Raw genomic sequence first — 26,102 nt, 5'->3', positions numbered from 1 at the left:
CTTGGAATGGAGAAGTTAGGACAGATGGCCCATCAATTCCATGAGAAGGAGGAGCCATTAAGGACTGGGCGCTTCACTTAAATGACACTATCGAATCCTCATGATAATTTTTCATGGTAAGTATATAATTTCCATTTAACAGATGAAGAAATGGGAGTCTAGAGATATGAAGGATTTGTTCAAGATTACACACAAAGTAAGCAGCACCTTACTTGAAACCTCCATCCCTCTGATGCCAAGCTTCTACATTTCTCACAATACTTGGCAGTCTGCCTCTTGGACCCCCAGAACCATGATGCCTGAGATGATTGCCCCAGAGTTCCTTTTGTAGAGCTAACTTATAATATAGTTCTATCCATTCTCAGTGACTAGCATAGTGCCTAGTACATAGTTGGCTCCTCAATAAAGATGTATTGGAAAAAAAAACAACAAAGGAACAAATGAACAAAGGACATGTCTTAAACAATAGGACTTCCTTTATGAATCCCATACTGAGAACCAAAAATATTTAGTTCCTGGAGGTCTTCTTCCCCACGACAGCTCTCCATAGAAAGAATGTCTTTTTAAATATAGCATGGAAGACCTGGCAAAAAAAACACAAAAACCAAGTCAAATCCAAAAAACCTGCAGTCAGTTTGATATTGTGCTCTACGCTGATCTGGGAAACACTGTTTGGTCGTAAAATCTGTAGGATTATCTTTTAGTTGTGTAGTAGTTGCCAATAGCAACTACATAGTACATACTATGTGCTAAACATAGTGCTGAGCCCTTTTCATGTTTCACTTTATCCTAACAAGCTTAAGAGAAAAACATTATCTCATTTCATAGGTAAGAGAAAGGAAGTTTGGCTTGACCATAAAAGTTAATGGCCAATTTATGAGGCCGCAAATATTATAAAGTCCTTCTTTTTCTCCTTTCTCTCCCTCCCTTCTCTTCTTAAGGTAAAAAAGTATGATTAATCCTACAGAAAGTCAATTGTTTAAGAATAGAGGCATCAGGTAAAGATCTGTTCAATCAAGATTCAAGACATTACATTTGCCCTGATGAATGTGGTAGGATAGGGCTGCTCTAAAAAATGCATTGTTCTTATAGAAGATAATCCATCAAATTTGATATCAAAGGTCCTGGATTTGAATTCCAGCTCACATCTGTGAACCAAAGACTGTGGATCTTTGGTTGCCATTAACATTAAAGAGCCTCAGTATTCTCTCATAGGAAATGGAATAATACAAATCCTTTCTTCTTGGGCTTGTCCTAAAGGTCAAAAGAAGGAAAGATTTATCAATTTAAGAAAGTTTTTGCTTCTTTAAGCATGACTTTTAAGATAGGTATCCTTTATCATATTAAGAGGTTCTCTTCTATTTCCATTTTGGCAAGAGTTTTGTTTTTATAAATGGATATTAAATTTTATAAAAGATTTTTCTGCATCTATTGTAATGACAGTTTATGTTTATCCCATCAATCACTTAAGGTATAAATTACATTTTGATTTTTAAAAATATTAAACCAAACTTATATTCTTGATATAAATGGTTATGAGGTATATTTTGGATTTGGTTTGCTAGTATTTTGAGATTTTTGTATCCATATTCAAAAGTGAAATTAGCCTATATATCCCACTCACCTTTGCAAAGTGGGTTTTACAACTCTGTTTCAGTTGTGACTCTTAAAAAGTTGAATAACTGACCAATGTCATATATAGCTAGTTGGTAGCTATGCCAGGGCTGGAAATCAAGTTTGTGTGCAGATAAAGCCTGTTTGCTCCCTCTAAGCCACATAGTTCCTGTGAACATCTATCTAGGGTTCAAAACCAATTGCTTAGCTCTTAAATATTTTGAAAATATGAGGGGAGGAACATAAGGGTAATAGCAACAAAATATCCTGGAAGGCTATGCTAATATTCTGATTCATCAAAGTCAAGAAATAATTTATCTGCGTTTGAGGAGAAAATGTGAAGCCAAGAGCCTAAGTAGCTATCTATGCAATGCCATAGGAATCAACTTTGCAAATAAGTATGAAGAAAAAAAATACAATAGGAAAAAGGAAAATACAATAGTAGTTGTTACATCAAAAATATGATACAAGGGACACCTGGGTGGCTCAGTGGTTGAGCATCTGCCTTTGGCTCAGGGCCTTATCCTGGAGTTCCAGGATTGAGTCCCAAATTGGGCTCCCCGCATAGAGCCTGCTTCTCCCTCTGCCTGTGTCTCCCTGTCTGTGTGTGTATATCTCATGAATAAATAAAATCTTAAAAAAAAAAAAAAATATATATATATATAAATACAAGATCATTGAGAGACAAAGGCCAAATTATAGGAATTCAATTTCTCAACATTAAAAATACAGCTCCAGCGAACTACTATAATGTCTAGAAAATGTGTTAAAGGAAACTACTCAGAGAAATAACTTGAGAGAGAATAACTTGAGAAATCTAAAACACACATTTTAGCTCTTGGATTTGAATAAGTGAGGAAAACCTCATCAAGATGGAGGAAGGAGGGGTGCCTGGGTGCCTTAGTTGGTTGACCATCTGACTTGATTTTGGCTCATGTCATGATCCCAGGGTTCTGAGATGGAGCCCCACATCAGGGCTCAGCATGGAGTTTGCTTGTCCCTCTCCCTATGATTTTCCACTGCCCACCCCCCTCAAGTAAATAAATACGATTTTTAAAAAGAGATGGAAGGATTCTCAGTACAGGATAAAAAATGTATTTGCACTTGTTACATATTTTTATACAACTTAAGAGAAATGTGAATTGGTAGAGCAGGCTACAGAATATGAGGTACAGCAGGGGGGTTATCTTCATTTTTCTAGGTATTCCCAAGTGGGAAATACTATGAAAAGCTTTGGAGGGACGCCTGGGTGGCTCAGAGGTTGAGCGTCTGCCTTTGACTCAGGGTGTGATCCTGGAGTCGCAGGATTGATTTGAGTCCCACATTGAGCTCCCTGCATGGAGCCTGCTTCTCCCTCTGACTATGTCTCCGTCTCTGTATGTCTCTCATGAATAAATCTTAAAAAAAAAAAAAAAAAAAAAAAAAAAAGCAGCTTTGGAAACCAGAGTGTATGTCAGTGATTCCTGACATTTTCTCATACTTTACCCAGAGGACTTTTAGATATTTGCCCATAAGCTCTTTCATAAAAGTAACCTTCATCTTTCTTAATGAGGTTAATCACTTTTTTTGATTGTACATCATGTGCCAGACACTGTAAACAATTTCTCTCCCTTCTCTGAGTTATCAAATCTTGTTGTGTTTAGTCAGGATACATGAACTGCTGTAACAAACAACCCCCACATCTCAATGACTTAACACAGTAAGTTTATTTCTGGCTCAGATCACAATCCAATACAGGTTGGAGTTCAGGGGAGGAAGATAGAGGCCCTTGCACTACTGGTTTTGCTGGATCCTTTCATGGATGAGGGAAGAGAGACTGGAGAATTGCAAGGGCAAGTTTCATGGGTCAGGCCTGAAGGTGATGTTGTTCACTTCTGCTCATTTTTCATTAGCTAGAACAAAATAATGTGGCCACCAGGAAATGTGGTCCTTTTGTGTGCCCAGGAGGAAAAGGAAAAGGTTTTGGTGCACAGTTAGCTTCTACTACTCTAGTATATCACACAGAATAAGGGATTCTTTTTTTTTTTTAATTTTTATTTATTTACTTATGATAGTCACAGAGAGAGAGAGAGAGAGAGGCAGAGACACAGGCAGAGGGAGAAGCAGGCTCCATGCATCGGGAGCCTGATATGGGATTCGATCCCGGGTCTCCAGGATCACGCCCTGGGCCAAAGGCAGGCGCCAAACCGCTGCGCCACCCAGGGATCCCAGAATAAGAGATTCTTGTAAATAGTTTAGCTCACCATCTCTATGCACAGTGAAGGTTCAATAGCATCACATTAAACCTCTTAGTGAGGTAGGTACTGGCATCTCTTATTTCAGAGCTAAGAACAAACTACAAGAGGTTGTTGATTTCCCCAAGTTGCATTGATAGTAAGTAGCAGAACTGGGATTAAGTCAAAGTAGGTCTAACAAAGTCCATTTTCTTAAAAAAACTAGAATGTATTTCTTTGAGGTAATTAATGAATATAGGTTCTGCCTTTATACAGACAGGCCACATTCTCAAAGGTCCAGATATGCTCAGCTCTTCTGATTTCCTGTGAAGTCATACTGTACCATTTCCATTTATTATTCATAAATGAATCTGGACCAATCATTGCTAAAAGATAAGTTTGAATATTCCCACCTCATGGCCACAGGTCTTGTTGCTTAGACTACTGATCTACATTTTGTAGAGTGTGTGCACTCTAGAGGTATGCAAGGCAATCTGGGTTGTGGCAAGAATTTTTCTTCTTTTTTTTTTTATTAAATCCTACAGAAATTTCTTTTTTAATATTTTATTTATTTGAGAGAGAACGAGAGCACAAGCAGGGATGGTGACTAGGGAAAGGGAGAAGAATACATCTTTTTTAAAAGAGAACTTATGGACTTTTTTAAAAGAGAACTTATGGACTTTTTTCTAAGCTAATTTTTGCTAAACTAAATCTCACAAAATGAATAACTGGTTTAAAAAGATTACTTTAGGGATCCCTGGGTGGCGCAGCGGTTTAGCGCCTGCCTTTGGCCCAGGGCGCGATCCTGGAGACCCGGGATCGAATCCCACGTCGGGCTCCCGGTGCATGGAGCCTGCTTCTCCCTCTGCCTGTGTCTCTGCCTCTCTCTCTCTCTGTGTGACTATCATAAAAAAATAAAAATTAAAAAAAATAAATAAAAAAAATAAAAAGATTACTTTAAAAAACTCTGAATTGAAGATGATACATAAGAAGACCAAAAAATTAGCGAACTGACACTTCTACTTAGTATCAGTCATATTATGATATTAAATACAATTATCAGGGACACCTGGGTGGCTCAGTGGTTGAGCATCTGCCTTCAGTTCAGGACGTGCGTGATCCTGGAGTCCCAGAATAGAGTCCCAGATTGGACTCCCTGCATGGAGCCTGCTTCTCCCTCTGACTGTGTCTCTACCTCTCTCTTTCTGTGTCTCTCATGAATGAATAAGTAAAATCTTAAAAAATAAATACAATTATCATTTAATAAAATCTGACTAATTGACAAAAAAAATCTAAAACTATTAAGTAGCCTATTTGAAATATTAATTTATACCATTAATAGTTTGTCCTGAGATAAAATAGTATATTTCAACTTCATTTAATCCCTTACAATTTTTTTTTAAGATTTTATTTACTTATTTATTCATGAAAGACACAGAGAGAAAGGCAGAGACACAGGCAGAGGGAGAAGCAGGCTCCATGCAGGGAGCCCGATGTGGGACTTGATCCTGGGACTCCAGGATCACGCCCTGGGCCAAAGGCAGGCACTAAACCGCTGAGCCACCCAGGGATTCCCCAATCCCTTACAATTTTTTATTATATATCTGCATTTCATAGCGGACATCTTATCTTAGAAGGTAATATACATATATTGAGAGTATTTGCCCAAATTAAGTGTACGCATAGTTTGAGATTAGTGGTTTAGACAAAGCCTTTCCACCTTGCTCTAGGTAAGAGGTCTGAACTGTGAGGGGCACCTGGGTGGCTCAGTTGGTTAAGCACCTGACTCTTGATTTTGGCTCAGATCATGATCTCAGCGTTGTGAGATCAACCCCATGTTGGGCTCCATCCACAATGGGCATGGAGTCTGCTTAAGAGTCTCTCTCCCTCTGCCCATCCTCTCTTCACTCTCTGTCTCTTGAGAAAAAAAAAAAAAAAAGTTCTGGCCTGTGAACACAGTAGTGACTAATTCCTAATGATCATGCAATAGTAGTTAGTGGCAATTATTTAGTTCAATTACAAAGCCCAAGCAGATACAGATACTTCTGATGCAAACAGATATTATTTGTATAGAACCCCCTTCATTTCACTTCAAGTAAACATAATCCAGTCTTACTGCAGTCCTTTTGCCTGCAATTATAACATTTTCTGAGATTATAATGCTTGTCATAATGCTAATCCCTCTTAGTGTGACTTGAGGAGACCCAGAAAGACTATTCTTAACTCCTCCTCTTAGACTAGCAAAAGCCCCCTGCCTCATTCCTGTTCAAAGCCCCATTACTAGCTTTCATTCCTCCTGTAAAGAAGACAAACTTTTCTCCACCCAGGCACAGCCCCGCCCAGTTCACCTTCTCTGCTCTCTGCAATCACCTAGTATCAACCTCAATAACAGCACAATGAATGTATATATTTATGTGTCTGCCTGCTGTGTACATTCCAGTGGGGATAAAGGCTATCTTATTCAGAGGCTGTGGAGTTATATAGTGTTGACCATACAGTCTTAGCCATGCTATTGAACTTTCAACCTAGGGTCTCATTAATAAAGTAGGAAAATACTTTGTAGTGCTCCTGTGAACATTAGTCAATATATTTTAAAAATATTTGGCTCATTTTATGTATTCAACAAAAGTTGTTACTGTTTCGCCATCCCTGTTACAGAATAATGTTTTTTGAATATATGTTAAAAGAAAAATGAATCAATTAATTTAAGCCCAGTCTCTTATGAGTTTTACTCTGAATGACTGTTTTTCAAGAGAATTTACTGTCTCAGGTACTGTGATATATACTTTATACTCGCTTTAATCTTCACAATTATAAGACGTAGGCACTTAATCCCTATTTCACACATGAGAAAACTGATGCCTAGTAATGAATTTATTCATAGTTGAGTGTTAGAGTCAAGATTGGAATCCAGTTCTAACTCTAGGATTCATATTCTGAACTGCTGCACTTACCGTAGACGAATACTTAAAATTTAAATACCCAATTTTAAGCATGCTTAGGGCTGGTCTTGTGGTTTTTATTGCCAAACCTAGAACAAGCTGTATATATTTGGATTCAGAGCAAACACTGCCTTGGTCTTTTGCAAACACTTCCTGGAGGCCATCCTGTTCCCTCCTCCACAAAGTCCCCCCCCCCCCCCCCCCAACAGCAACGTGCATAGCAGTGCCAGGAATCAGATCCTTTGAAGTATACAGCCCATGAAATTAACCTGCCTGGGCCTTGGCCCATCGGCCCCCTCTGAGTCAGCTGGCAGGCAAAAGGGCCAGAGGCTCAGATGTAATCAGTTCCTGAACAGGTTCAACCACGCCACCTCCACCTTCTTCAACTTTTGTTTCCAACCTGATTTCGTGAGAAACTTGTTTGCGGGGGGAGGGTACCACTTCTCTCAGAAAAAGGCTGAGTGTCTCCCCCTTAGTCCCTCCTTTATGGCTTCCCTCACCATACTAACTTCGCAAATGACAGCAAAGATTAATGTTTATTAATGCTAGAAGCTTTGGTAGTGTACTGGAATGGATTACAGACATCAGAGTCAAATCAGCCAGGGTTCAAAGTCTCAGCTTTGCAATATTTTTGGGCAAATGGTCTAATCTCCTTAAATTCCTTTTTTTTTTTTTTTTAAAGATTTTTATTTATTTATTCACGAGAGACACACAGAGAGAGAGAGAGGCAGAGACACAGGCAGTGGGAGAAGCAGGCTCCATGCAGGGAGCCCAATGTGGGACTCAACCCCGGGTCTCCAGGATCACACCCTGGGCCGAAGGCAGGTGCCAAACCACTGAGCCACCCAGGGATCCCAAATTCCAATTTTCTTATTGTTAAATTAATGATGACAATTATTAACAGTATTTTATTGTTACTACAAAGATTCAGAAACATATGAATGAAATAAATGCAAAAGCACTTGGAACAATGCTTTTGCTTGCAGTAAGCACTCAAATGTTAGCTATAACTATATAGCCTAAGGTCCTTACGTATACAAGGGAGACTCTGTTGCTCTTCACCCAGGAATTAAAAATCTCCTGGCACATAGTTAAGTGCTCAAAATATTAACTCATTTAATCAGCAAACTCCCTATTTTTTACTCTAATAACAATGATAAACAACTCAATTTTCCTCCATCACAAGCCTGGAGGAGATGCAGTCTTGCTGTCAAGTAAGAGCACAGGAGATATTGAAGATTAGATAAGCATTCAAATAACTTCTATGTACTAGGCCCTGGATTTTATATCAAGGTAAGGGCTAGTTGTGTTTAGCGAACTGCACAGTTTACACAACATTCAGTTTTCCTTTAACCAATTTGATCCTCACAACTTTACAGGGGAGTTCTCATACTGTACTTGGAATTATTTAGAACAATTTATTTAAAAGATTTTATTTATTTATCCATGAGAGGCAGAGAGAGACAGAGACAGACAGACAGACACAGGCAGAGGGAGAAGCAGGCTCCACGCAGGGAGCCCGATGTGGGACTCTTTTCCGGGACTCCAGGATCACGCCCTAGGCTGAAGGTGGCGCTAAACCACTGAGCCATCCAGGGATCCCCCTAGAATAATTTTTCTATTAAGTTTTACAGGTCATTCTCTTCCATTATAAGACAAGGACATTTTTTTTTTCATTATCTTTCTCCACCCAGATAAAATTTCACAGATGAGGACACTGGACTAACAATATTTTAAGTGGGTTTCTGAATGAGAAGTACAAAAAAGAAAAAAAGAAAGAGGAATCATTGCATTTAGAAAGCCAGAGATATGATATTCACATAAAATAAGCTTTAGGCCAAATCTTAATTCCTTCATCTGTAAATTAAACAATTTCTACTTCAAAAACATTAAATAAAGAGGGATGCCTGAGTGGCTCAGGGGCTAAGCATCTGCCTTCAGCTCAGGGCGTGATCCCAGAGTTCCGGGATCGAGTCTCCACATTGGGCTCCCTTTGTGGAGCCTGCTTCTCCCTCCACCTAGGTCTCTGCCTCTCTGTCTCTCATGAATAAATAAAATCTTAAAAACCTTAAAAATATAATGCTAATCTTTGGTTATAATACATATTAATAAACCAAAGTAAGTTGTATATAATTTCTGCTCATAAACAAAACAGGAGGTATGGTGTGATTTTCTCAAATCTATAAAGGACCAATAGAGGATGACAGCTCTATAAGCATTACAAGTTAATGGAATTAGGCTTCTTGGCTGCGTAGATATCCAGAGATGTTTCTAGGGCTGAGATTTTTTTTTCTTAAGGTTTATTTATTCATGAGAGACAGACTGAGAGAGAAGCAGGCTCCTCACAGGGAGCCCGATGTGGGACTCAATCCCTGATCACAGGATTACGACCCGAGCCAAAGGCAGGCATCCTAAGGGCTGTTTTTAACCTGGGACACATGAATAAATTGCAGACAGAAAACATTCCAAAATTATGGATTTTGCACAAATACAGGTGTAGAGTTACTTAGGGCAAGGAGCGGAAGTTGGCGGTTTTTTACTCTGTTGTGTTTGTGTGGTGGGAAAGGAGACATGCTAGGTGGGTCTATAGCTTTTATAGAATTCCTAGAGGTTCACGGACCCAAAGAACCACTACTTTTAAGGACATGAGAAAAATCCCTATTCATTCAACATTCACCAAACACTATGTAGAAGCAGTATACTGTTTGTGCCCTCATAGGGGAGAATGACAGGAAAACAAAATATTCTGAATAATTCCAATGATTTGTGGGATGAAAGAATTTTTTCCCTTTTTGTTATCAAGATAAACAGACTCCTTTCCTGTCTGCTTTTGTCAATGACCTAAAGATAGGGGCATATAAGGTACCTAACACATAGTAGCCCCTCAAGTGTTAGCTCCTTTCCCTTCACTACCAGTTGACAGCCTTCCCTTCTTTTCCTCTCTAGTGCTACTTTTAATATTCACTGGAATGAGATCTTGCCGTAGGAATATGTCATCCAGGATGGGAATAGAAGGCATGGTGTGATTTTTCCCATACTAGTACACCTATAAAGGCCAGTAGCACTATAAAATTTCTTAAATAACAGGTCATATACCCTACATTAAAAATTCTGGCACACAGAAGTACTGAATGAATAGTGACTAATGACTTAAAAAAGCAAAACCAGAATAGGTACAGATCCAGAAATGAGAATAGAAGTAACAATGGTAAGTTTTAATAGTATTCATAAACTGTGAAACTGTAAGGAAACTTAAAATATATAGTCATTCTACAGATGAGAACACTGAGGGCCAGAGAGCTAGATCACTGAAGCCCAATTCAGATCAGCATTAACTTTGCTCATTAGACTTTAAAATATATTTAATCCAACCTTATTTTTTAAAACAGATGATGAAATTAAGGCCCAGAAAGGGAAAGTGACTTTTCAAGAATGCATTACTGGCAGAATCAGTTCTAGAATTCCAGGACTGTAGCTCCAGATAATGACCGACCAATCTTTATATGAAGGCAAAGGCCACTCCTCTTCAGGACTCATCTCTTCTTTGGTGCCCTGTGTCTTTGAGAACCCAGGGACCTTATAGTACTCAAAACATGCTACCCTCATCCTTCTATGCACGTTGTTCCATGGTCAGGCCCTAATCTCCTCCTTTAATTCCTATCTTTTTTTTTCTATCTTCTTTTAAACCTAAAATACACACACCACACCCACACCCACCCTTTACCTTTTCTGAATCCGAATTCTTTTCAGCAGCCTGATCTACCAGCTAAAGTGTAGATGACTTACAACGGTGTAATGGTTTAGACTGTCCTTGGATATCTAGATTTCTCCAGAGGCTTATCAGAAAAGGTACTTAACCCAAAGACATACTTCTTTTGATAAGGAAAGTATGTACATGAAACAAACCCTACTTTTTGAAAATTTTTACCAAAAATTATGAAATACATAAAACTGTAAAAGGGGGGCACAAAAAAACTTTTTGAAGTGATAGAACTGCTCTGGATCTCAATTGTGATGGTGATTACAGGACTTTCATACATTTGTCAAAACTCATGAAATTATATACCAAAAAGAGCGAATCTTACTGCATGTAAAATTAACAAGAAGTTTTAAAAAGAGGAAAAATCCCACAGCCCACTGATGCCCCTTAGTTCTCCTGCCCAAAGACAATCACAATGCAGTAATGGTTTTACAAAGAATAACCTAATGGTGAAAGTTTAGTCACTGAAGCAAACTTACTGGGGACATATTTTTGGAAACTTTTTAGTCCTCTTAAACCAGGAAATATCCTACTCCACTATAACATTTTATTATACTGCAGTGATTTGTTTTTTTGGCTTACAAGTATTTTTTTCCACCTCTCCCCAAGAGAGTCCCAAGGGCATGTCTGTGCTTAATTATCTTGGTATCTCTAGATTCTACCTAGTATATCTGACACCTAGTGGATACTCAGTGAATATTTCTGAAGAAATATGTCCCATTTTAAGTATAAAAGGATATATGAAAATACAGTATAGCTCCTGCTCTCAAAGAAACTTAAAATTTAGTGGTCGTGTACCCTCAATATAGTTACTATAACAATATAAGTAGGAAATAAGAGGGCAGAAGGTAGGAAAGATTGAATGTAGATGATTATGGAAGCCTTTGATCTTAATGTTCTATTACAAACATTAGAGCTATAGTTGTGTAACAAGGGACCCTTTAATGCCCTTACAGAGCTGTGGCTGATGATGAAAAACATTGCCAGGTAACAGGGAAACAGACCAAATGGATGTGGTCTATCTAAAATACCTAATTTTATTTTTTAAATGATACTGAGGTTAAAACAGTTGACAAGCTGCATCATTTGAGTCTGTTCCTAGAAATAATCAGGTCCCAGAAGATAACAAGAATTAATGTCACGAAAAACCAAGACATTCTGGGTTACCCAGTGGGCTCAGTCAGTAAAGTGTACAACTCTTCATCTTAAGTTAAAGCCCCACATTGGGCCTAAAGCTTACTTAAAACAACAAAAAACCCCCACTAAACAAACAAACAAACCAACAAACCCCAAAACCTGTCATTCTGAAGACATTTCACAAGCTTCCTTTAGAAGGTAAGTGTTACAGGAATGGCTTAGTGGTCATGGCCTTAAACATGACATAAAGCTCAGCTATAAGTAAGATTTTATTCTCAAATACCATGGCCCTCTATTCCTCCCTTTCAGACTAGTTATGATATACTGGGAATCAATGACTCCCATTCAGTCTTCTGTCTGTGCCAGGGGAAGACAGAGCTCATCAATTAATGTATGTTCGATTTCCTTCATTGCCTGAAACAGTCCACGAGTAGAAAATCTGTTACAAAAGCATCAGGTGATAAGAGGCGGTAGAAGTCAATGCTTGCTTACAGGACTAAGCAATCCATCAAAATCTTAAAAGTTAACAACTTATTTATCCATTAAACAATTGTTGCACGCCAACTGTGTAGGTTTCAGGCAGAACAGTATGTTACCTACTGGTAGCAGTAACATCTGATTGGTTTATGTCAGTCATTTTGCGGCTTTGCGCTAAAAGGGAAGGAGATAATGCTTATTTGCACGAAAGAAACTTGAAGTTGTGACAAAAATTTTTAAAAAGGGAAAGACGATGGGATCCCTGGGTGGCGCAGCGGTTTGGCACCTGCCTTTGGCCCAGGGCGCGATCCTGGAGACCCGGAATCGAATTCCACATCGGGCTCCCGGTGCATGGAGCCTGCTTCTCCCTCTGCCTATGTCTCTGCCTCTCTCTCTCTATCATAAATAAATAAATTAAAAAAAATAAAAATAAAAAAAAAAGGGAAAGACGAGAGAAAATAGAATCAAGCTGTTTCCTAGACATCATAATCAGCTTTGAAGGAGCACTGTGAATATTAAGGGTGATTTTCTAACCCCCCATTAAGCTACAAGTTATCACTGGTTCTTTTTTTCCCAAGTCAACAACCAATGCAGTTATTTATAATTATTTTCAAAACATAAAACTGTTATGTGACCTGCACAAGAGGTACAAGGTAAAGAGAATGCTGGAAATTAAAATAGTTCTGTAAAGTCTCAAACATAGTGTCACTGGGGATCCCTGGGGGGCGCAGCAGTTTAGCGCCTGCCTTTGGCCCCGGGGCGCGATCCTGGAGACCTGGGATCGAGTCTCACGTTAGTCTCACGTTGGGCTCCCGGTGCATGGAGCCTGCTTCTCCCTCTCCCTGTGTGTCTGCCTCTCTCTCTCTCTCTCTCTGTGTGACTATCATAAATAAATAAAAATTAGAAAAAAAAAACAACATAGTGTCACTGTTTATTTCTACGTACCAAATCACCTAGATCACTACTCCAGAAAGGAAGTAACTATAGATGGACAATCCCTTGGGATTAGGTGTGATGCAGAATTCAGAAATCCTTGTAGTTTAGAATGGCAAGAAGGTCCATACATCATAGATTATGAAATGCCCCAGCAGGGTCCAGGGCAGCACACTGTGCTTCTGCAGTGAAGTGAATGAATGTTCACTCCTAGTAGCATAGGTAAAGCCTACAAAATGGCTTTACCTATGTACCTGTACAAGTCAGGCCATGTTTTATTTCACAGCTATTCAATCTCTTCATCTGTAACACTAAGTCCTGTTTAACTTCAGGTTATGGATTGAGCAACATGAGTGCTTCTGTATCACATGCTTATTTAGATATTGGTCTGGTTCTCCTTGTGACTCAAAAGGGCTTTGAGGGCAGCCCCGGTGGCTCAGCGGTTTAGCACCGCCTTTGGCCCAGGGTGTGATCCTGGAGACTCGGGACTGAGTCCCACATCGGGCTCCCTGCATGGAGCCTGCTTCTCTCTCTGCCTGCGTCTCTGTCTCTCTCTGTGTGTCTCTCATGAATAAATAAGTTAAATGTTAAAAAAAAAAAAAAAAAAAAGGACTTTGAAATCACTCCTCACTTTTATTGACATTTTCTTAGTCCAAACTGCTTTACTGCCTTCTAAACAAGCTGTGTGAAAACATACCCAGTCACAGTAGGTGGGAAGAATGGGCATTTAAAAAACGCTATTAGCTGTAAATTACCAACACAAACCCCTGAAACCTTCAAATGTTTTTCTTGGAGGGTAGAATATAAAAGATGAAAAGGTAAGTACATTGTGAACACAAAGAGAAAATGATTGTAGCATTGACCATAACTTCTCTGTATTTAAAATGTGTGTTGGAAAAAAAAAAAAGAAAAGAAAAAATAAATAAAATGTGTGTTGGCCAAATGGGAGAGAAGATACTTCGGTCCAGGATATTCACTTCATGTGTTTCTTTTCCAATTCCTTTAATAATAATGGATGACTTTGGGCAGATTTGTGCCTTAATTTTAGAATGATGTCAATTCTCACCTTCAAGGACTGTTGAGTGACAATGGTAGCTAAAAATACACTTAAGATAGCATTTATTAGCTTTCTGCTGTACAGAAAATAAATTATCCCTCTTTATTCACTTACTGTCTGCTAAGGAATTTCCAGTTTGTGGTAGATTAATGCTAAAACATTTCAGCACAGCATCTAGAGAAATGGAGACAAACAGATCTGGAACTGATCAATGGAACACAGATTAGATGAGTGTGGCAGGTACTTTCCTAAATTTTTGGAATACATTAGATACAACGAACAAAACAGACAAAAATCCTAACCTCATGGAGCTCACACACCAGTAGAGCCACTTAATGGTAGTCCTGAGCTTTTACTATACACCAAGCGTACTACATACAATCTTAGATACTTTCATAAAACAGCAGCCTCTCCTCCCATTCACCCATGATGAAATAAACAAATGGAGTGCTTTAGTACTTTTTCTTTTCCAGAAATAAATTAGTATTTTTTAAAAAAGGGTTAGTATTCACCAGGAGAAACAGAACTTCCTTAAATCCACTTTATGGTGTAAATATTTTGAATTATGAAGGCATCACAAGGTTTTCAGTGCCTAGGTACCTAAAGATCTCATTTAGGCCTTGGATGCGTGAAAATGAAAAAGTTCCTAATTTAACCAGGGTTCTTAATAGAATTCAGTGGGTCCATGAATTTGGATGGGGGAAAAAGTGCATATTTCCAATAAATAATAAAATTTGAATGTAGGCAACTGATCACAGTAGTGCTAGCAGCAAAAGATTAATTTTAGTTTACAGGTGAACTATATTTTCATATATTACAATTGTTGGGAACAATTTGAACTATCATTGATGCTTCTCATGTTAAAATTGCAGATTAGTGCTACTGTTAGATCTTGTTAATGAGTTAAAGCGTATATATTTCTATATAAAAATTTTTGGCAACCATCACTGGCTCTTTGTAATCCAATATATTGTACTTTATACACTTAAAAACATTTTTCTTGGGAAAAGTGATCATAGACTTAACTAGATTGACAAGAGTCCATGATACTAATAAAAACTTTAGACTCAAAGTTTAGAGGGTCATAGTCATCATTGAATCCCCAGGGCCTTTAACTTGGTAATTACTCAATAGATACTTCTAGAATCAGAGAAATGGATTTAGGATAGAAACTGTGCCACAAGTATTGATACTTTGGACATCTCTAATAGAGTACTGTAGGGCTTCTTATTCAAAAAAACCTTTCTTTTTTTTTCAAAAGAGATTTTATTTATTCATGGGGGGGGGGGGGGCAGAGACACAGGCAGAGGGAGAAGCAGGCTCCATGCAGGAAGCCTGATGTGGGATTCTATCCTGGGACCCAGGGATCATGCTCTGAGCCGAATGCAGAGGCTCAACAGCTGAGCCACCCAGGTGTCCCCTTATTCAAAAATTTTAAGAAGAATAAAGCTTAATTTTTTTCTTTTATCAAATGCTATAGATGAAAATATAATTTGTTCATTTCCCTAAAAAAACCCACACATCTGTATTATACACCTTAATTAAGCAATGCTTGTTCATGTGATTGGGTTTTAATTTTCACTGAATATACATATGCAGAAATACTTTTTAAATTTTGGCACATGTCTTGGAATAACAGCAAGAATAAGAGCTACTGAGGATGAAGGAAAGACGGAGTTAGGAACACAGAGGGGGCCTATCTGTAGAAGGAACTTTGACAAGTTATTTCACCTTGGTGCTTTCAGTTAAGATTAGGTAGAGAGAAACCATCTGGTAAATTTATTTAAAATGCTGATCCATAGGAGCACAGTCAGTTAATCATCTGACTCTCATAGGCTCAGGTCTTAATCTCAGGAGTCTGCTTAAGACTCTCTCCCTTCCTCTAACCTTTCCCCATATGCACATACATGTGTGAGCTCTCTCTGAAATAATCTTTAAAAAAAAATGCAGATCCCTGATCTCACCCTCAGATTTTTATATACACTACTATACGTGTGTATAAAATGTATAGTTTGTATCACTTTAAATGGTATAAACATTATACATTTTATACTAATAGGGTATAGTTCTATTTTGACCTCAACTAGTTCATAAATATTTTAACAGCATGTTCTCATCAGTATTATTGAAAAAATTACTTTCCAGTTATCTGTGAACTATTAAGTGCGTTTGAAGTGAATTCTACACAGTACCAAAATAATTTCCAGAAACTTAGAGTTATCTCAAGTTACTACGGAAAACCAGAATGGTCAGGCACATAAATGAACCACCTATATGAGGTCTACTTTTTATCTTATACTACTGAGCAGGTAGGTATTAATACTTAATACTAACAATAATCACTCACATTAACTTAGTAGTAAGTAGGTGTATCAAATAGGTTTTTCAATCTGGGTATAACTATGTTTCCAGAACAATAAACAATTACACAGTTAACACTTACTGTTTTCATGTCTTTTCCTCCCTCCAAACAGTTGGAAGTGGTAGAAGAGCATCGGGTAGGCTTACATTCACCTGAAGTAGGTATTAGCTTAGATATAAAGTGTTAACGTGGGGAGTTATGTTGGATATAAGGGTCCTTGCACTCACTATGTATTACAGTTCAAAATGATACTTGTAACAGAGAGCAATTCAACTGGTGGCCACAAGTCTTTTCTTAGGAATACCTCAAGTTTTTTCTGGTGCCTATCTCTTCAAAGGAAATGAAATCACATTTGGATATGCTGACAGGCTCTAGTAATAAACCAATTTCCTGTGGTATTTTTGATTATACTGAATCCTTACCTGTCTTAGCTATTTCCTTCTTTTTGCTGACACCTTCCCATTTATTCTATTAAATATCTGAAGGGAAACAGCAGCTCATTTAAATTATTAGGTAATGACAGTGAATTCTAACAATGGAAAATTTAGTTTATAATCGTCAGAAATGGATTTTCCACTTTTTGTTGAGGGCTCTGTTGCTGTAGATGTTACTTTTCTCTCCTTGTACATTTTTGTTTCCACAATCATACCTTCCTCACACAAATAATTAAAAGCATCTATATCAGACTACTCCTCCAGGTAATGTGTCTTGGTAATCATAGTTAGACAAAAGCAGACAAGTTTTGTTCAAGTTTAATTTGGTCAAATGAACACTGTTTTTCTCTAACAATGGTTGTGAGGATCCGAGTCAGGTTTAGTTGGTAAACACTGATATTGTTATAAAGGACAAACACCATCTTTTTAGGACCAGTAATTTCTCAGAAGAAACTTAGGTTTTTGGTCATTGCTATGCTTTTTTGGAAACATCATAAAAATGCACTATACTTTGAGCAGAAGATTGGTTAAATAGGCAGCCATAAAATCCCTCAAAGGAACAGGAACAAATGGAATAGAGAGGGGGAAAAAAAATCAATGAAAAGTATGGGAGTATTCATAGAAAAAAATATGTAAGTACTTCAGACCTCTTCCATCTTTCCTCTGGCCCAATTTGGAACAGTGTAGAATTCTCTTTGGGAAATGATCAAACTGCCCTGAAGTAGAGTGTGATTTTGGCCTCTAAGTAGGAAGATTTAAATAAAAACCTTCTTTCAGTCCCACATACCCTCTTATTATTTTCTATTATTTCTTGCCTCTTCCAGAGCCAAACTTCATAAAATAGGTTATCCACATTCAGTATCTACTTCTTTCCCCTTTCCCATTCATTCACTCCCTAAGCCCCCTGAAATCTGGCATCTCAAGTACTCAATTCAACTTTTCTATTACAAGCAACCCAGAACTCCCAACAAATGCCAAACAGGTTCCAGGAATGTGAAAGAGAAGAGCAGAATTTATCTGGAAAATGAGAAAATCCAGCAACCCATCTCAGGTGAATACACAGCAACATGAAAAGCAAAAATAATTGCTCATAAAATATCTTAGGACCAGCAGGAAACAGAGAAGCAAACAATTTTGGAAAGACAAACATGAATACTGAAAACAGGTCATGGGACTGAAACTCAAGCATAATACCAGCATTAAATATACAAAGAGTAAAAAAAGCTGACTTGAAATGAAAATTCTTCCATTGAGATTGTCAAATGTAAAAGAGGGTAATAAATGTAAAGTTCATCACCAAGAGTAACACTTAACTTTCACTACATTCACAATTGTTGAGACAGTAGTCCATTGAAATAGCATGAGACTGGTAAAGGTCATTTATTACTACAGTTATGCTGTTTAGTTTCAATATAGCAATTGTAATATAAGTGCTCTTGTATGTCAGTTATTTGTAGTTTACTTTTACCACTCCTGCAATTGTTTTATTTCACCATGTGTAAAATACTCTACAAATTTATGTTTTTCTCTATTTCTGTCTCATATATAAAATAATAGGAAACACTCACAAGGAAGGGACTCTAAACATTGAGCCAAGAAAATAAACATCATCCAGTTTGATGGGGACAATTACTATGAAACTATAAATCCCGCTTATTACTATACTAACGACTAAAAGTCTGCTGTGAGAGGAAAAGGAAGGAGGAAAGCTGAGGGTTTTTTTTTTTTTTTTTGGCTCAAAGTGTTAAAAATTTGTCACTTAGTTTATATAAAAGATTATGGTCACTAAATTTTATCTTCTGAGTATCTTAGAGTAGCTCAAAGTCCCCAGGCTATTCAATTTGATAAACACCTATGTGCTAAATTCATCAAATCAGGAGTGTTAAGAGGGTAACTGATGAACTTTCCTAAAAGGTTTTAAGATACAAGTCACTGAGGATTAACATTTACAGCAAGTTCAAATCCACATAGCCCCCTCTAAAGACTATATCAAGTTAAGAATTAAGTATGTGTCTATTTGCATAATTGTTCACAACTGCACATTTCTGTAGTTTCCTTAAAAGGCTTTATGTTCAGACATTTATATTTGATTAAATCCATCTTCATATACTTACTCTTGCAAGGAAGTATTTTCTAGTGCTACAATTATCCAAACCTATTAAAAATTGAAATAGAATCAACAGGGCTTGCTTTTCTGGTTAATCATTAACTATGGACATTTGGATTTTAAATCTTGGCCCAGGGTATTTACAGCATTTACCTTCAGTGGCCTATAAAATCCAGCAGCTAAAATTATGTCAATTTGTTATAAACACAATGAGTTAACTAAGCAAAATTAGAAAACCTACATTTTAGTTTCCTGAATATTAAGGCAAAGCAAAGTGTTTGAAATATGAAATATTAATTTCCAGAATGAGTTAAGATCTACCCAAGAGGTGCTAAACTCTATGTCATGCTTACTTTTGTTTATCAAGAATGTACACTAGAAAACATCTAATTTAATCTGAGGTCTGAAAAGATATCTTTTGGTAAAATGTTTTCCTCTTTAAGTTTGCTTATCTCAACTCTAATCAGGTTAGAATAATTTTTAATATAACTACTGGGCCTCTATCACCTTAGGGTTGCTGACATTTCATTTCTGAGATAAGTAAGAAAATTAATTCTATTTTGGAAAAGATACAGAAAGGCAGAAAACACCTGTTTTCTCAAATTTCATAGCTTGGAATATAAAAGCATTACTTTAGAATTTTGTAAGATATGAAACAATTCTAACATTTTTCATAATTTAGAACATCATTTTCCTTAAGGGAATTAACTGCAGTGATTCTGGGGCAGCCCCGGTGGCGCAGTGGTTTAACGCCGCCTGCAGTCTGGGGTATGATCCTGGAGATCCAGGATCGAGTCCCACATCGGGCTCCTGCATGGAGCCTGCTTCTCCCTCTGCCTGTGTCTCTGCCTCTCTCTCCGTGTGTCTCATGAATAAATAAATAAAATCTTAAAAACAAACAAACAAACAAACTTTCCTTTAAAAAAAAAAAAAGAAGAAGACAAAGCCTGACTGTCATATCAACTTAGGGCTTTTTCAAACTACATATAGGTACACTAAAGTTTTTATTATGCGATTTTAAAAAAATTTCAGTCAGGCACAACTATAATCTCTTAGGAATGTTAACTTAGTAACAGGCATTTCACATTCCTTTAAAAGTAGTATGGGCTGAAATAGATTGTTGCCCTGTATCACTATTTGAAGGGAAGAAACAGAACCATATTTTGCTAGGAACTTGGTCTTACACATTTGACTTAACAAATTGTTGGAAAAATCTGAGGTAATCCCTCTCCTTGGGGTTCTAACTACTCTGTGGCTAGTTTTTATTTAGTTTTTTTTTTTTTTAAAGATTTTTATTTATTTATTCATGAGAAACACACACAGAGAAAAGAGGCACAGACAGAGGCAGAGGGAGAAGCAGGCTCCATGTAGGGAGCCTGACGTGGGACTTGATCCTGGGTCCCCAGGATCATGCCCTGGGCAGAAGGCGGTGCTAAACCGCTGAGCCATCCAGAATGTCCCTTATTTAGTTTTTTTTAAAAAAATTTATTTAATTTCAATTAAAAAATTATACTCTATTGTATATCATTTACCTAATGTCAATAATACTTAGACAATATCAATAATTTTAAAAATTTAGGATTCAGCACAAGGAAAGGAATTATTGAAAAAAAAAGAAAAATTGTTTTCAGAAAATCCTAGCATCTTGCCTCTTTCAATACTTGACTCTCTTAAATATCTGAGTAGCTTTACCATAATCTTGAGATAGTGTGAACTCTTACTTGGGTTTCTTATCATTACTTTCTGGTGTTACATTCAATGCACTCTAAAAAATATCTAGGTAAGTCAGGATATCATGGTCCTCATAATGCTCAACTGAAATCTCCCCCAATCTACCGTCTCACTTAATGTATAAACTGATCTCCAGATCATTTTCTCATCTACACATTTTCAGAACTCATTTACGGGTATAATTAGTGACAAAACCAAAATCTTTGCCAAAACTTTTGTTATTACTAGTGTAATGCATCACGATAAACATAGAGGACGTAGAGGACTACTCTACCCTACCCCTGTACATTCACTCATAGTTTTAAAAATACACAAAAACTGCTTTCAACCCAGCAGAGTAATTCAGCAGGGATGAGTGGACGATAGCTATGTATCTTTAGAGCTCTGTAAGTGATCCTGACACTTAACACTTGAAGAAACTCTTGCCATAAGAGCAAATGACTCTCTACTACTCTTTAATGAGCTACCTATAATTATACTACGAATCAATACCTTAATCCTTTTCCAAGAGATGAAAAGAATGTTAGTTGCTTTATTCACCAAAGGCATTCTTAATCCCACTTTTCAGTTTTCCTAACCCAATGTTTTCTCTGGGATACTGCAGCTATTCTTTTAGAAACTGGTGTCACCAACTCTTCAAATATTAACTTTGTAAACAAAATTTCTAAAGAAGAATGCAGGATTTTTTTCCCTAAAAGTTAAAGGTTAAATCATGGAGTCTTTTTTTTAGGTATTAAATACATCTTTCAATTCTTTACGGTTAGATATCCACTGGAGATGAGCTGGAAAAACTTCAAACTGCCTAAACATATGACAAATTAGAAGTTATAGAAATCGCTGCGTTATATAGGTCTAGTTTCACACAGATTTCTAAGCAATCTGCCCCTGCCCCCACAAATTTGTCTTCCACCGTAACTCAGATTAAGGCTATTGCTCATATAAAGAAATTATCTCATACCACGAACAAGACTCACTACAGGTTTGTAAAATAAGATACCAATGAACCACCAAGCCCTAAAAATAATTTAAGAGTTTGAAACTAAGCCTAAATGCAAAGTTGTCCACTCTATTTTCTCTGTTAAACATAAAACACTTTGATAGTTATACTGATGGTCAGAAAGAACACAGCAAATACTTTGTTCCCTTTCCTATACTTACCACCATTACTTGCAAAGAAGGTATTTCTGAATAACAGAAATATTTGTATGAGCCTTTCCCATTGTTGTACTGCATGGATGAGACCAACACATATTACCTTTGTTAAAAATGAAACAAAGCCTTTCGTGTTGTGACTTGTTCCCAGAAACGTGACAGAAGATCATTCTTTTATGTTTTTGTAGTTATCATCTGTATACATCTTAAAGGCTGTTTCTACTATGTTTTTATTCTTTTTCATCACTCTGCCTAGCTTTTCCGGATAGGAGAATCCATCCATCAACTGTACTGTTATTACTAACTCCTAACAGAGAGGTGAAATGCATACCCTTGCCGACCCAAAGTAACAAGTTCCTAATGTTGTTTTTAGAATAATTGTGCAAGAGGGAGGGAGGAAAAAAAAAAAAATATATATATATCACATTTTTAACCCTTCAGACACCCTCAGGAAGAAAAGACATTTTCCATCTTTCATAGTGCAGTCTCTGAAAAAGAACAAATATACAGCATTGTTTTAGTAACACAATTGGAAAAAAAAATACAGTTCATTTGAGATCCTGAGCAAGATAACGTAAAGGCCAGTGATTTTGGTTTCAGTTAATTGAGAACAAAAGAAATTAGTTCTCAACGTTAATCGTATATATGGACTATCACAAATTAAACACTAAGTGTATTTTTAAAATAAAATACATGGTGACCCATGCTAAAGAACACCGCGTCTTCTCAGTATTTTAGCATACACTACACGTTTACCCAAGTACCCAGGTTACCTCGAAACCGACCGCCAGCTGTCAACAGGGCAGTAACACCCTGACACGCCAACCGGGCGCTGGTCCGCTAGACCGCGCCGTCTTCCCTCAATCGCGGCGCCAAAGCCCGGTCCCCTCACCCGGTGCTCCGCAGCGTGGCCACTAGAGCAAACACCCCTTTCTTCGGACCCTTCCGCAAATCATTCCTGTCTGAAAAACCCATAAAGGTCCGAAACCTTGCGGAGGGGTAAGGAAAGTTGGAAATATAAATGACAAAAAGATAAAAATAAAATTGGGAGGAGTAACCCAGCTCCGCGTGGGTGGAAGCCGGCTTCGCTGACCCGAGTGACAAGGGTCGCGTCCGGGGTCCCCGCAGCCCAAGGATACCGACCGCTCCGAGGGTCCCGTAAGCGGGCCTAAGTGATGCTCTGGGCCCAGGAGTACACGGACTCCCTCAAACCCCTTAATAAGAAAAGGACGAAGACCGGTAGGGTACGTCTACGACCTGCCGGACAGCGAGGCCGAGGCCCAGTCGGCCTCTGGATACTGCGTCCAGCTGGACCCGCCCTCCAATCTGCCCCCAGATGCCGCGTCCACACCTGGGTCCCCGGGTTTGGGCCCTGTGCTCTCCGCTCGGTTTACCCTCCACCGCCGTCCCCACCGCACCACCATTCGGCTCGCGCGCTGCCTAAAACCTCAGCCAGGTTCCGCGGACTCTTCCCGGCACTCCTAACATGGCGGCCGGGTCCCCTTCGCTCCCGGGGCCCACTCTGGGCGCGTCCGACCTTGGCGCATTTTGGGCATTGTAGTTCCCGAGATAGCCCCGGTGTCCTGCCGGGCCCTTAGAAGACTACGATTCCCAGAGTGCACCGCTCCTGAGCATGGCTATTGGGGCCTTTCGGACAGAGGGATGATGTCATTGCAAAAACCCCACTGCATTCATTGTGCTACGGTCTATCCACCCCCCTGCTGCTGCTGCTGCTGGGCTTGCGTTTGCCGCTTGCTCCAGCTGAGCTAAGAGTAGCAGCGGCACCAGGGCAGGGACTGACTCCAGCCCTTGGACTTAGGACATCGCAACACGTTCTCTTGCCTGCGTGACTCATTCGCACATCATTTCTGTTTATGCCTGGGGTGGGGAGAACTATCCCAAACCAGGTGAGTTGAAGTGATTTATTCAAATGGTTCTACCAAGTTATTCCTCCCGCTTAATTCTCAAGGCTTTCTTTTGGGAAGATGGGGGCGGGAGGATTGGAGAGGTGCTCGCAAGTGCTGCTAAGCAAAAAGCTCTGTGCAATTTGGGTCACTGCAAAGAACAACTCTAGCAACCTACCCCCGCCAGAGGACCGATTCCTGCCAATTCTCTAGTCGCAACTCCCCTCAACCTTTCTGAGGATGGGAGAGGGGGCTGGGCTGGGGAGGATGTTGGGAAGTGCTCTTGGAAAATCAGAAGAAGGCAGAGGTGGGGGACTGCAGTCCTGTCACTTAGGGCCCCAGAGTGCTGAGGTTTGAGTGGGAAGGGGTGATGCGTGGGGAGAAATGGAGACAGTGATTTAATGTGGTTGCACTACTTTAGAACATTTCTATGTCGCTTGAGCAAGCACACACTATTTATTTTTAAGATGAGCGTGCTTCTGAGTAGGTTAAGTTTTGTGGGGCTCTATTTTACGTGTGTGTCTGTGTCGTTTGTGTCGCCTTTTCTGCTGATTTGAGGTGACACTGTCCTTTAATGGTGCACTCCCTGCCAGTCAGAAACATTTCACGTGTCTGGGGAAGCTTCTCTTAGGCTGCTGGAAGCAGCATTTTTGTTAAGTGTTTTTCTTCTTCCCACTGCAGGATTGTTTGGAAGTGGAGCCGACAGATTTGTGCTCGTGTGAGTGTTTTAAATTATGTGGCAGTAGGCTCCTTGCCACTGACAATGGTACCATCATGAGCTGCCTTTTCGTGAGGCACAGTCACCAGTCACAACTAAAGGTTTGACGAAGGGATCATTAGGGAAATCCTGGTTCATTTTGATGCATTAGGGAAAGGGAAAGTTAGAAGTACTGTTAACCTTCATTTGCCATTACTGAAAGGTACCCAGAAGGTATCTTCTGAAAAGAAGAGTGATCCTGGCCAGGGAAATCAAGGAGCATAGAGGTGTTTTTTGTTTGTTTTTTGGGGTTTTGTTTTTAAGCGAACTGACACATTTAATAAGATAGAAAGCATTCTGGCTTGTATGATTTTGGCTTTTGTAAGAGTTATTAGGATGATTAGTGCAATAAATGTTACTTTGAGATAAACAGCTGGGTGACTCCAGAACAGATGGGGCCAGTCTTAGCTGAGAGATCTACAACCTTGGAAATGAATGGACTTGGGGTCAACCACACCCCCTCTTGGAATGTCAAAACAAGGAGAAATGCCAGAGCATTTTATGCTTAACTCTAAAATGCCAAATCTTTTTGTAGCCAGGTCAGGCATTGGGTGAAAGTCATTCCTGGTTGTTTTCTGCTGAACAGATTTTGTCCATTTTCGATTCAGACCCTTAGGTCTTCAGAGTTGCAACGGGGTGATGCTTCGTGAAATACTGCTTGTTACTGAATGCAAAGGAAGGTCCATTGTATGGGCTTTGTAGTAGAGTGATTTATTGGGATGCAATGAGCAGCTTTGGGATTTGGGAAAAGATTGCCTGGTTTTGCCTCTCTATGTTTCTCTGATGCTTACTGTCTATTGTCCTGGGAACATTACCCTTTTGCCAGCACCTTCCTTGCCCCACCCCTCTATGTCTTTTGAAGTTCTTTCTGTTTCTTTCCCTGTTTCTCCATTTACAATTCTCATTTTTCCTCTCTGTTTCAAAATTTCTCTCATCACCAATATACAAGTCTAAGTATTTTTCCAATTTCTTAATACCCTCCCTACCCCTTCTCGAACTCACCCAGAAACTCCAGGGTGGAAGTAGACTGGGCAAGTATTTATTCCACAGAGCTTCTCTTGGAAAAGGCTTTTTCCTTTTCTTACAGTGGGTGCTAGACAGGATTCGCAGCAATGAATCTGACCCTTTGGCTTGGTTTGTGGCTTCTGTGATAGATATAATTTGGCCTCAGCAGCTTGTGGACAATGCAGTGTTGCAGTTGAGCCCATGTCACTGTTCTTGTCATTGGTACCTGTACTAAGAGCTGCCAGTGCATTAGCAAGGTTTTAAAATGCTTTACATGAGGGACATCTAGCTGGCTCAGGAGGAAGAGCATGTGACTCCTGATCTTGGGGTTGTGAGTTTGAGCTCCACGTTGGGTGTGTAAAGATTACTTAAATAAATAAAAACTTAAAAAAAAAAAAAAAAAACAACCCCAAACCCAAATACTCTACTTGAAATCTTCTCTTAATTCCCCCCAAATAAGAAGACTTCAAAAGGCTTCTGCCTCATTTAATACTCCCCCTGCCCCCCCCCCCCCATT

The 26,102-nt window shown here is 38.8% G+C and overlaps 1 protein-coding gene and 1 long non-coding RNA gene across 5 annotated transcripts in view; one reads left to right on the top strand and one right to left on the bottom strand.

Moving 5' to 3' along the window:
• LOC140615084 (uncharacterized) overlaps nucleotides 1–23,568 on the bottom strand; it is a 30,744-nt gene extending 7,176 nt beyond the window's left edge. Inside the window, exons 1-4 of one of the 4 annotated variants that reach the window (XR_012015760.1) lie at nucleotides 23,271–23,536; nucleotides 22,345–22,407; nucleotides 14,248–14,307; nucleotides 459–583 (exon numbers count right to left, since the gene is read on the bottom strand). This is a non-coding gene — a long non-coding RNA (uncharacterized lncRNA). Of the gene's footprint in view, nucleotides 1–458; nucleotides 584–3,297; nucleotides 3,544–14,247; nucleotides 14,308–22,344; nucleotides 22,408–23,270 lie in introns of those variants that run through there. The other 3 variants (XR_012015761.1, XR_012015759.1, XR_012015758.1) reach the window with 3 other exon arrangements.
• An 8-nt stretch (nucleotides 23,569–23,576) lies between these two features.
• RAB30 (RAB30, member RAS oncogene family) overlaps nucleotides 23,577–26,102 on the top strand; it is a 90,053-nt gene continuing 87,527 nt past the window's right edge. Inside the window, exon 1 of the mRNA XM_072794827.1 lies at nucleotides 23,577–23,826. The gene's annotated coding sequence lies outside the window, so the exon portion shown is untranslated. The remainder of the gene's footprint in view (nucleotides 23,827–26,102) is intronic.

The sequence above is a fragment of the Canis lupus genome, chromosome 23, assembly GCF_048164855.1.
Source record: "Canis lupus baileyi chromosome 23, mCanLup2.hap1, whole genome shotgun sequence".
Taxonomy (NCBI): Eukaryota; Metazoa; Chordata; class Mammalia; order Carnivora; family Canidae; genus Canis; species Canis lupus.
The sequence above is the reverse complement of the archived record's forward strand: the minus strand, read 5'-3'. Positions and strand labels throughout refer to the sequence as shown.